We start from the raw sequence: 10,491 nt of genomic DNA, 5'->3' as shown, positions 1-10,491 counted from the left end.
AACACCATAAACAGGAGTCAGTAGACGAGGTGAATGGCGACCCAAGTAGCCTCGTTTAATGCCGAACAGATGGACAGCGTGGTATGGGCCTCATTCCCTTCGCATCTAGTTCGAATTGATGACAATAGCGTGAAAGAGAGTTCTTTTTATAAAAAATAAGAAGCTGCCATGACGACGGTATCCCGACAGATCCGCGGTGGATGCTGTTACGGAGGTCGTGGAAGCGGTTCATCGATCTGAGGCGCACAACCATCAACGAGTAGTGATCTTTGTAAAGCTTGATCACCGAACTGCTTTTAAATCTATAGGATGAACATACATGAGAGGCATACCACATAATTCCGCGTGCCGGGCTACCTGCTGCGGATAATGAGGGATTATCTGAAAGACAGCTCCCTGCTCCGTGAGACAATGGTAAGCGAGAGGAGAATGAAGATCACGCTAGAGGTAGCATAGGGATATGTGCTAGGTTCGTAATCGTGGAACGTTTCCTACTATAGTCTGCTAAGATTTAGCATGCCAAAAAATTCACGCCTGGCCGGTTAAGCGGGTGCTGTGATTAGGTATATTGACGCAACGAGTAAGTAATGATTTCCACCTTCATCGTCATCATCAACGGCGAACAACCGGTATCCGGTCTAGGCCTGCCTTAATAAGGAACTCCAGACATCCTGGTTTTGCGCCGAGGTCCACCAATTCGATATCTCTAAAAGCTGTCTGGCGTCCTGACCTACGCCATCGCTCCATCTTAGGCAGGGTCTGCCTCGTCTTCTTTTTCTACCATAGATATTGTCCTTATAGACTTTCCGGGTGGGATCATCCTCATCCATACGGATTAAGTGACCCGCCCACCGTAACCTATTGAGCCGGATTTTATCCACAACCGGACGGTCATGGTATCGCTCATAGATTTCGACATTGTGTAGGCTACGGAATCGTCCATCCTCATGTAGGGGGCCAAAAATTCTTCGGAGGATTCTTCTCTCGAACGCGGCCAAGAGTTCGCAATTTTTCTTGCTAAGAACCCAAGTTTCCGAGGAATACATGAGGACTGGCAAGATCATAGTCTTGTACAGTAAGAGCTTTGACCCTATGGTGAGAAGTTTCGAGCGGAACAGTTTTTTTAAGCTGAAATAGGCTCTGTTGGCTGACAAGAACCGTGCGCGGATTTCATCATCGTAGTTGTTATCGGTTGTGATTTTCGACCCTAGATAGAAGAAATTGTCAAGGGTCTCAAAGTTGTTTTCTCCTATCCTTATTCTTCTTCGTGTTTGACCAGTCCGGTTTGATGTTGTTAGTTGATTCGTCTTCGGTGCTGACGTTGCCACCATATATTTTGTCTTGCCTTCATTGATGTGCAGCCCAAGATCTCGCGCCAATCGCCGCCTGCTCGATCTGGATGAAGGCAGTTTGTACGTCTCGGGTGGATCTTATGATTTCCACCTTGGACTGGAAAAACCAACTGACCGAAAAGAGAACGTCCGAATGCCGCACGGTTAGAATCCCTACGTTCGTTGTTCAGCGAGTTAATTATAGGGTCAAAACCAACGGTTAAGTGGGGGTTTCTTTGAGCAGTGAACAAAGCTACAGCAAGTACTTTGACATTAAATCCGCCAATGCCTAACTTTGGGGAGCCCACCTCTCTCTGGGTTGATGTTCTTGGCAAGGCGGTGTATCGTAAGTGCTTTGAGCAAGTACAGAGTGAAGAGCTGCGGTCCGTAAGTCCGCTGTTGAGCCGGAAGCATGATGAGATTTTTTGGTTTCTAAGCGGCCATGGGATTTTTCAATCTTATCTGCGTAAGATTGGGCAGCCACGATTCCCTGACTAAGTATGCTGCAATGGGGTGGTGGACGAAAACAATTCCACTGTTTTTCTTATGGAAGCTGGGAGACCACGCTATCAGAAATTCACCTTGATCATCTCATAATTTATGAAGATGAGAATGTGACAACGTTATGTATGTACGCATTCATTTCATTAAACCCAGTCAATTTATGTTATGGAAATGTGGGAAAATAATTGCCGTGTTATTGTTGTGGAAGCAGCAATTACCATGAGCTCCATTCATAGTGTTGATTTTGTAATTAATTTAGGTCGAGGTGTGGTTAGATTGTAGACGTGTACTTTTGGATATGACAAAGAAGTTTATTTATTCCGTAATCCTTTCTGGATTGGTGGCAATTATCGAGCAGGTGAAACGTCTATACTCTTTACCAACTTCTGTTAATTTCAGGAGCTTAGGCTGCACGGCACTAGCGCTCTTCAAGATATTCACTTGAGCACATACAGATGAAAATTAAATTTATTATTAAATGAAATATCTTTTACATATTAATTGAAGTCAAATGTAGAAACTACAAACTAACTGAGCAAGGATAGAATTAGATTTTAGGGAAATTTTCGAGTTTTCATTGAGGTAATGCTAATATATATTTCGGGAGTCAACTGCCCTCTTCACCAGGGTGCGCCCACTTGTAGAAGAGAGAATACTGACGGGGTTGAAGGGAAGTTGGTTCCAGAAATACAGTACAGTATATTCTACAAATCTATTCAATTCCTTGAACCGTCGCCTAATAAATATTCTATAAAAATTTCAACTATCTCGAACTGAGCCGCAACTTCCCTTTCTTGCAGAGATGTTACAATGTGGAAATTTGCAGTGGTGCTTTTAGGTACGATCGACGCTATGCTCATATAGATTCTGTATTCTATAACACGACATTTGTCCATATCGATGTTGACATATACAAACTTATTAAAAATCCAACAATTATCTTCGAAGTTTTCACTTGGGCCCCAGACGAAGGGATTCGGGTATTTTTCAACGGAAGCTCTCGGATGTGTGATTTGACCGGTTTCGCACGATTTGGTCCTTTCGGCTCAGTTTTACTTAAACAGATACAAATATTTACAAATTTTACTTTAATGTGTCCAATCCAACCGGGCAGATATTATACGAAAGTCGACACTCATTTTTTGGCTAGAGTGGCTCCCATCCGACTTTTTTATGGGGCTAAGAGACATGGAGCATTCAAAGTGACTGCTGGAGAGCAGGATCCACCCGGAAATTTTGCAAAGATAGGATTCGCTTCACTGACCTTTAATTTCAAGAAAACCTGTTGAACTTAAAGTTCTTCGTGATGTAAATATTGGTAGCGACTGCCCACATCAGTATGGAAATGATTAATGTCATTATGAGAAGAAAATGTAAGTGACAATAATGAGCAATAAAGTTTTTATTTAATGTGAATGTTTTATCATGTGAATATCTACTTAAACTGGTTACCGTTTCGAAACACCCTGAGACTTTCTTAATCGGAATTATTATGTAAATTTTCAAACGTACCCTGGAAATTACCCTCGATTTATCTTACTGAATTGGGAACAGGACTAACAAAACTCTGCCCCATAACTGTAGCACAATTGTTTAATCACACTTAATTACGTTTATCAAAGACTTGTATTCATTACTTTGCAGAACCAGAGTAAATTTAGTGTGAACGAACTTTTTTTATCCTTCTTGGTTCAGTAGGGACGTAAAATGCATTTACACACAAAGACTTTAGTGGCATCTGCCTCAGCCAGACGTATAGGATACTAAACTGGGACCATTTGAGGCATTACCTGAGGTCAGGCCCATGCAGTGTAGGAACGCAACTCCGTAGTTCGGCGAGGCTTAACTAACACTGTGTCTCTCCTCACCATCTCCTCTTCGCCCTAGGAATGCCTTGAGCAATTCTGTTCCACGTGTCCTCGCTCTACTAAATGTCCTCAATTACGGTATCCTTGCAATACGGGCATCTTCCGTCAACAGGCAATAAAGCGTCAAACTTCTTCAAAAGCAAAAGGTGTGACAGTCAGCAACGACCACAACCTTGGAGTTAATGCAGTCGTGATTCTGCGCAGGTACGGCTGATAGTATCTTGCCAGCTGAGTTAGTAATAGTCAACCCAACCGTCCAGACTCTCTCTTCGCAAGTGACGGCTTCGTTATTTCTCGGATCTATGATAGATAGATCGGCAGTCGGCAGTATGGAGAGCGACCGAATAACTCCTGGTATCATCATTGCTGGCTCCAAAACAGTATCATGAGCGAACGCAACCCACTAAACTAGGCGCGTGGAGTATATTTCATTCGGAACCTTAAAAAGCGACGTAGTGACCCACACTGATCAGCAAATGGTATTTATTTAGCACCCTGCGGATCATTTTGGATTAGAGGGAATTTAGAATGCCGCCTCACCTGCCCGGCATCCTTTTTGAGAAGACTTCCGACGGCGGGAGTGTGTCTAGCATGCTCTATGCAGGAACGTGCACCAGAGAACCGATATGCGACTATCACCGCGACATATAATAATTGCAAAATGTCGCGTGCTAAATCAAGATAAAATCTCAGAACGATTTGAAGTTCAAGTGGCGTTCGACAGAGTTTCATCTTGTCAGATATTATTTCTTTTTGTTATCGGAGCAGTTCTTCCTTTTGCCTTCTCCGAAGGACGTGGGAGGCTGGACCATGCTACGCTATGCAGTGCAATATACTATCGTAAGATGGTCGCCCTAGGAACATGGCACTGGACTGTCGGGGAGGAGTGCGAGCGTTTCGAACAGTCATGGGGAGAGCTGCAGAGCAATTCAACAAACCATTGTCGATGGAGCTATGCTCATTGGACGTCGGGGGGTACATCCAAATTATTCCTTCCTTTGTCGAAAAAGGAATGGAAATTTGGGGCTGCTAATCTGCGAATTTTGAATCCATCTTGCTACCGAAGCGTCAAGGTGCCTTGGATAGGGACTCATTGACCTCACTATTACGATCTTTGGCTATCAAAAATTGTAGTGATTGATTGTCTGTTTCAGGAATATGGTCTCAGTCCTCGAGCGATGGGGCTAATGGTCTCCAGTATGTTTGCTTTCTTCAACTACGAGATTTAAAGTTTGAAACACGTTGAACCAACAGTGAAAACTAGGAAAGCGGGGCTCTGACATACAGGTTAAACCGGCAACTGATTACCTGGTAGACTGACGGACCACTCACAGCAGAGGGAGCAGGCGCTGGAGTCATTGGTCCAAGGAAAATGCACTTGGAACCAATGGATCAGCACACTAGCATATTCCAGACGGAAATATATTGACAAATGTGCCTCCATCAATCTCCAAAGCAACTATAAGGGACAGAACGTTGTTATTATGACTGATAAGCGACGATCAAGGCACTTAAGTCCACCCGGGTTAATTCTCAACTGATATGAGAATGACTTGAAAGACTGAATACGCTCGGCTCATACAAAAGTAGACCACAGTAATGGGAGAATACTTGCTACCAGTTGCAATGTTAAAAGACTTGAAAGTAGGAAACATGCTAAAATTCTTGACGGTTACAGGCTTGTTTGATATATAACCAGTAAAACGGGCGCAATAGTTCTTTAAGGACGCAATGCAACTTCCCTTAACAGAATAATAATAATGTGTACAGACTAAGGATTCCTTTATACTTAACCAAATCACAGAAGCGCCTTTACTATAACAAAGATTGCTGTCTCATCTTTTCATGAGTCGTCTGTAATTAAATGTCTTAATTGAATATCCGTACCTCTCTTACAAAGTTCTTATGTCCTGACTAGTTTTATGCCCACCCTCGCTAGTTGCGGTTAACAAAACTTTATCGAAATCAGTTCGCCGTTTGTCTGCTAGCCTCTTTTTATTAAGGAAGTGGAAATCTTTATAAAGCAATATCTTGCTAGTCAGGAAATTCCGTCCCCTCGTATCGCAATGGACTCATCTCAAGGGGATCTTGAGAGGAATGCTGACCGCAGGTTATCTGGTACCAAGGGAATCGGGCCCTAAGTAGTTCCCAGAGGATCCGCTCTTGGCCCAGTTATTTGCAGTTTGAGAGAGTTTAATGTTGGTTGTAGTTGTACCCACATTGCGGGCAGAGATTCTTCCGGGGTAAAGCAGGGAGTCATGCGGAACAACTCCGACGCCGCATCACTTAGTTGCAGCACAGATATTAAATAGGTCTGGCGTCCACGGGTATGGTGCGATTATGACCACATGACAGATATTCACGTTAAACCCCTCAGGACTTTCATAAGCATTTCCAACACCCTCGTCATCTATTTATAGACATCTCCCTTTCGGCGTTCTTTGTCTCCATTAAAGACGAAATGGACTACGCGGTGGATATACTCGAGATCTCATTTGCCAAGATGTCAATCAGCATCATTCCGAATGCTGCCTCATCTGAGACGATTCTGATAACAGAGCAACCTTTAGAGCTGTCCTTCGGAAACCGCATGATATTTGAAGTGCATTTCTCGAAATTGCAGCTGCATAGAATAAGATCGCTCTTAACTACTCTGGCAATAGCCTACAAGTACGAACCCGCCTTTCATGTTCGGAATGGTTGGATAGTATACTATACAGGTCCATTTAAACTTAGCTTTCCGTCTATCATGACTCTTAAATATTTAATGGCTAGTTTAGAAGTGATAATACGGTTACCCTTAGCTTTCGCTTTCTCCTGCTGAGATTTTGCTATTACAACCATTGTTGTATCATCAACGCTACCTATTACCGAAGCCTCCTTCGTAAGATTAAATACGTCATTGAATATTATGTTCCGCGGCTTGCTGTGGGGCAACTGACAACGAACTGCTGCAGTCCGCCATTGGTGTCAGCCTTCGTTCTTCAAAATAGCTATCAAGAACAACAGCAAGATAGGTAAGGATATTAGTCGTTGCGAGGGATTTCCGTGTTGAGCTTCAATTGGCCGAATCGATCGCATTTCTCACGTCAAAAGTCATGATCACACGAAATTCGTTTTCCGTTAATCGCGTTTTCAACGAGGCTAATAAGGCATCAATGATTGATTTGAATTTACCGAACCCAAGCTGTCCATCCTTGGCTCTGAACAAATGGGAGTAAAAAAATTCTCTAATCTAACATTGTCCTTATGGTGTCTAAAGGGCATAGTGTTCTGTAGGAATACAACTCGCCTGGAGGTTTCCCTGTCGCAACAGTATCAGCTTCTGCCACTTGGATGCTGCGGGAAATATTCTCTCAGACACGCATGCTTCAAACAACTCAACGAGCAAGTCTGACCCAAATTACGCTACGAGCTTAACGGTCCTATTAGGAGTACGGTTAAAGGCCGGAGCCTAGTCTCCACCTACTCTATTGCAATTCTTAAAAAATACATTTTTTTAATTCTACAGGCATTGCTTTCTCATTAAGAGATTTTTGGGAGATGTCAGTGACCCTTATTTGCTGACGGAATAGCCTCCGGGTCATTATCAGCAAGCGAACCCCTTTAAACTTTCTCTTTGGCTCTGATGAATAGAAAACTTCAAGCTTTTGTGGCCTTCTTTATGGGAGAAGTCGTTTCGCTCCCGGTCGGTTCAATTTATTGTCTTTTTTTCCCGTCGATGATTGCTATTGGTATACATAGTCCAGTGCAGTCCAGGACATATCACGCTCCAATACTGGGATGACAAAGGGCAAGTCAACAGATAAACTAGACCAGAAGGTGCTTACGTCATCTTCCTTAGCCAGAATTATGTCCATTTGCGGAAAAGCTTGTAATGGACTTTGGCTCCTTGCGTTAGTTTCTCCACTATCCCTACTCAAGGCTCATGCATTAAAATGGGGGATTTGACACCTACGCACAGAAGTACGCCTCCGTATAGTGAATGAAAGTTACTTTAGAAGGACTCAACCTACGTCAGGTTTCCACTAAACGAGGGGATTTTTTGGACGCGGTGACAAGCCCTTGAGCAATAACTGCGATTCAAATATGTAAGCCCTTTGACTCCGGATCTTCCAAGCCCATTTCCTCCCGTTTAAAACATAAAACCAATGGGGCACTTTTGACCATAGCGATCATATATACCAATATCTAGATACCCAGTTTTCATGCTGCTCTGCTGCGGGGAAGCTTCGTAGAATTCTGCCGGGACTCCAGTTTCTGGACCTTTTATCGGACCGGGTCTAATTATGGTCCAATTGACCTTACTTTCTGTATCGTTTGTGCGTCCATATACAACAACATCCTCAACAACAGGCTCATTGAGCCCTTTTGCTGCCCGTTGACGCTGATCATTACGGCCATTTTTTCGCAAAAATCGACCAAATCCTGCGGAGAATTTTTGCAGAGCAGATATCTGAGAAGGTTTCTATATTCAGTGAAGAAGTTCCGGTAAAGCTGTTCACGAACCGCCTACGTGACCTCCTTCCCTGGGGGGATTGACTAGGCTTTGCGTTAAATCTTCCACCTGATTGACCCTTTCCCCAACGTTAAAAAATTACAAATTAATAGCGGTCCCAACCGTTCCGCCGCATATAAAGATTCCTCGGATAAAGCACTGCAATGCCAGCTGGGCTGCAAATTGAAGGAGATTGAACTTTATCTTTGAACTGGAAGAATAATGACAACGTTACCACTGCACGTCCCCAATATTTGAAAGCATAACATTTGGTCTTCAACCAATAATACCCATCTTCTACATAATTTAGACCTAAAGATACCAGAGCAGTGTGGGAACCACGTCTTCATCTGCAGCCCGTTTAAGCTGAGCTGTATCCTTGCTCATCCTCCCAATTCTTCGTTTCAACTGCGTTAACTGAATATCTTATTCAGTTCCACTCACACATGCCGCTATTTGTTCCTCTTTAGAGTCGGTCTAGTCGTTAACCTCTATCTATAATACTATTTTCGATGTCGTTAGAGTTATAGACCCGTTCTGTTTTGATATTTATGTAATGCAATCGAGAGATACAAATCCAAGATAATAGCACGCGGTGTTAGATATTCAGAGCCATTACGGGAGCTAATATAGCAGTATTTGTACTCAATATTGGAAAAATTGTTTCAAGGGACATTTAACAATATTTGAAATGGCTTGGTAAGTTTCACACACATGTAGGTATGCATTATCTAGATTACATATGTTATCTGCTGATCAATATCAAGAAGGCCCACAGAATTAAGTGAAAATAATGATGTCAAAATAATGGAGATAGGAAAATAATTGTTATTATTGTGTAGGTCTCATGCATAGGGTTGGACACATCAAGGGTTTTTATCGGTTTTGTTTTCGTACGGCTTGATTCAGTTTGCTGAAGCACTCTGATGATAGACTAATTAATTTATTGTCTCTTTCTTGAAAGACAAATGAGAGTTGTAAAGCAGGTAATGGAATCAGCGCAGCTGCTAGCTGGGATGGCTATATTTTGAGTTTCCGTTTTGGTCCAGTAGTACACATAAAGCAAGGTCGAATTTTATCTACTTCCCATTCTAATCTTTGCCGAGAATTCTCTAGGGTCTTTCAAAAAGCCAGTCAAGGACCTGGTATTTATAGGATTCTACGAAACGCCAGGAAAAAGAAGAATATATTGATGCGGCCAATTATATTGGAGTCTAAGAATTTACTCAAAGTATCTCCCTCCCCCCGGATCGAAAAATGATTAAAAGCAATAACAATTTTTGGGCTAGGAGTTTCAAAATTTCGAAGCTTTTTTGCAAACGCTCATAGCCTCTAAAAAGGACAGATTTTACTACGTCCTTTGGCTATCGGAAATGACTAGTGATAAGCTGCAGGATTTCGCGTACGTCACTCGTAAAAGGCATCGGGCCCCCAGAATGCTCGTATTCCTCAAGTTAAGCAAGAAGCTCGACAATCTGCACCTAAGTGAGGCACTGGTGGGACTTTGGAAGTTTCTCATCTCCCTTTTCTGAGGCTGTATTAACACATTGTAAGGATTCTTACGTAAGTCGATGTCGGACTGTTACTGAGCGCTAGAGTAAGGCGGGCCTCGACCTCGAAATCGGCTTCTGTCAAAATCTGGAACGGAAATTTTCCGTTTAGGTTAAGAGACATCGCAATTGTGTAATGTTACAGACCAACGGAGAGTTTCAACTTGAGTACATGCCGTGTAAACATAATCGCACGGTCCTCTTCGGACATGTAATGATTTGAAGACCACAACTAGGGATTCTTCGTTTCTAGAACTGCTTCAGATAGGTTTTTACGGACTCGGGTCTGATTGCCTTCGTCGAGCACGTGGGGATCATTGTGCTCTAATATAGAGGAAAATGAGCGGCTATACGCAATTCAGGAGAGACTTTATAAATGTTGCGTCAGTGATGGTGAATTATTATTTGAACGCATCTGTGTGTCCTGATAGCATCTGCCAAACGCAGTAATGAAAATAGTGAGAGATTTGTGCTTTTGTGCGGCACAATATTCGAGCCCAAGTCTGGTATAAGGTTAATTCTGTTTCAACTGATTGGTAACGTACATCTAATTACAACAATCTTATCGTTTGGTAGCAAATTCATGGTTGTTTGCTTTTGTTTGTGTGTTGCTTCCGCACCTGGTCGCAAGGTAGAAGAGCTCGAACTTCTAAGCTCAGCACAGCCCATTTTTGGGACCCATCTGTCATTCGTCAGTAGGAAATTTATCTGTCATCTTGAACTCGTCAAGAGGGAATATT

The sequence above is a fragment of the Hermetia illucens genome, chromosome 4 (genome assembly GCF_905115235.1).
Source record: "Hermetia illucens chromosome 4, iHerIll2.2.curated.20191125, whole genome shotgun sequence".
Taxonomy (NCBI): Eukaryota; Metazoa; Arthropoda; class Insecta; order Diptera; family Stratiomyidae; genus Hermetia; species Hermetia illucens.
This window is presented reverse-complemented; position numbering follows the sequence as displayed.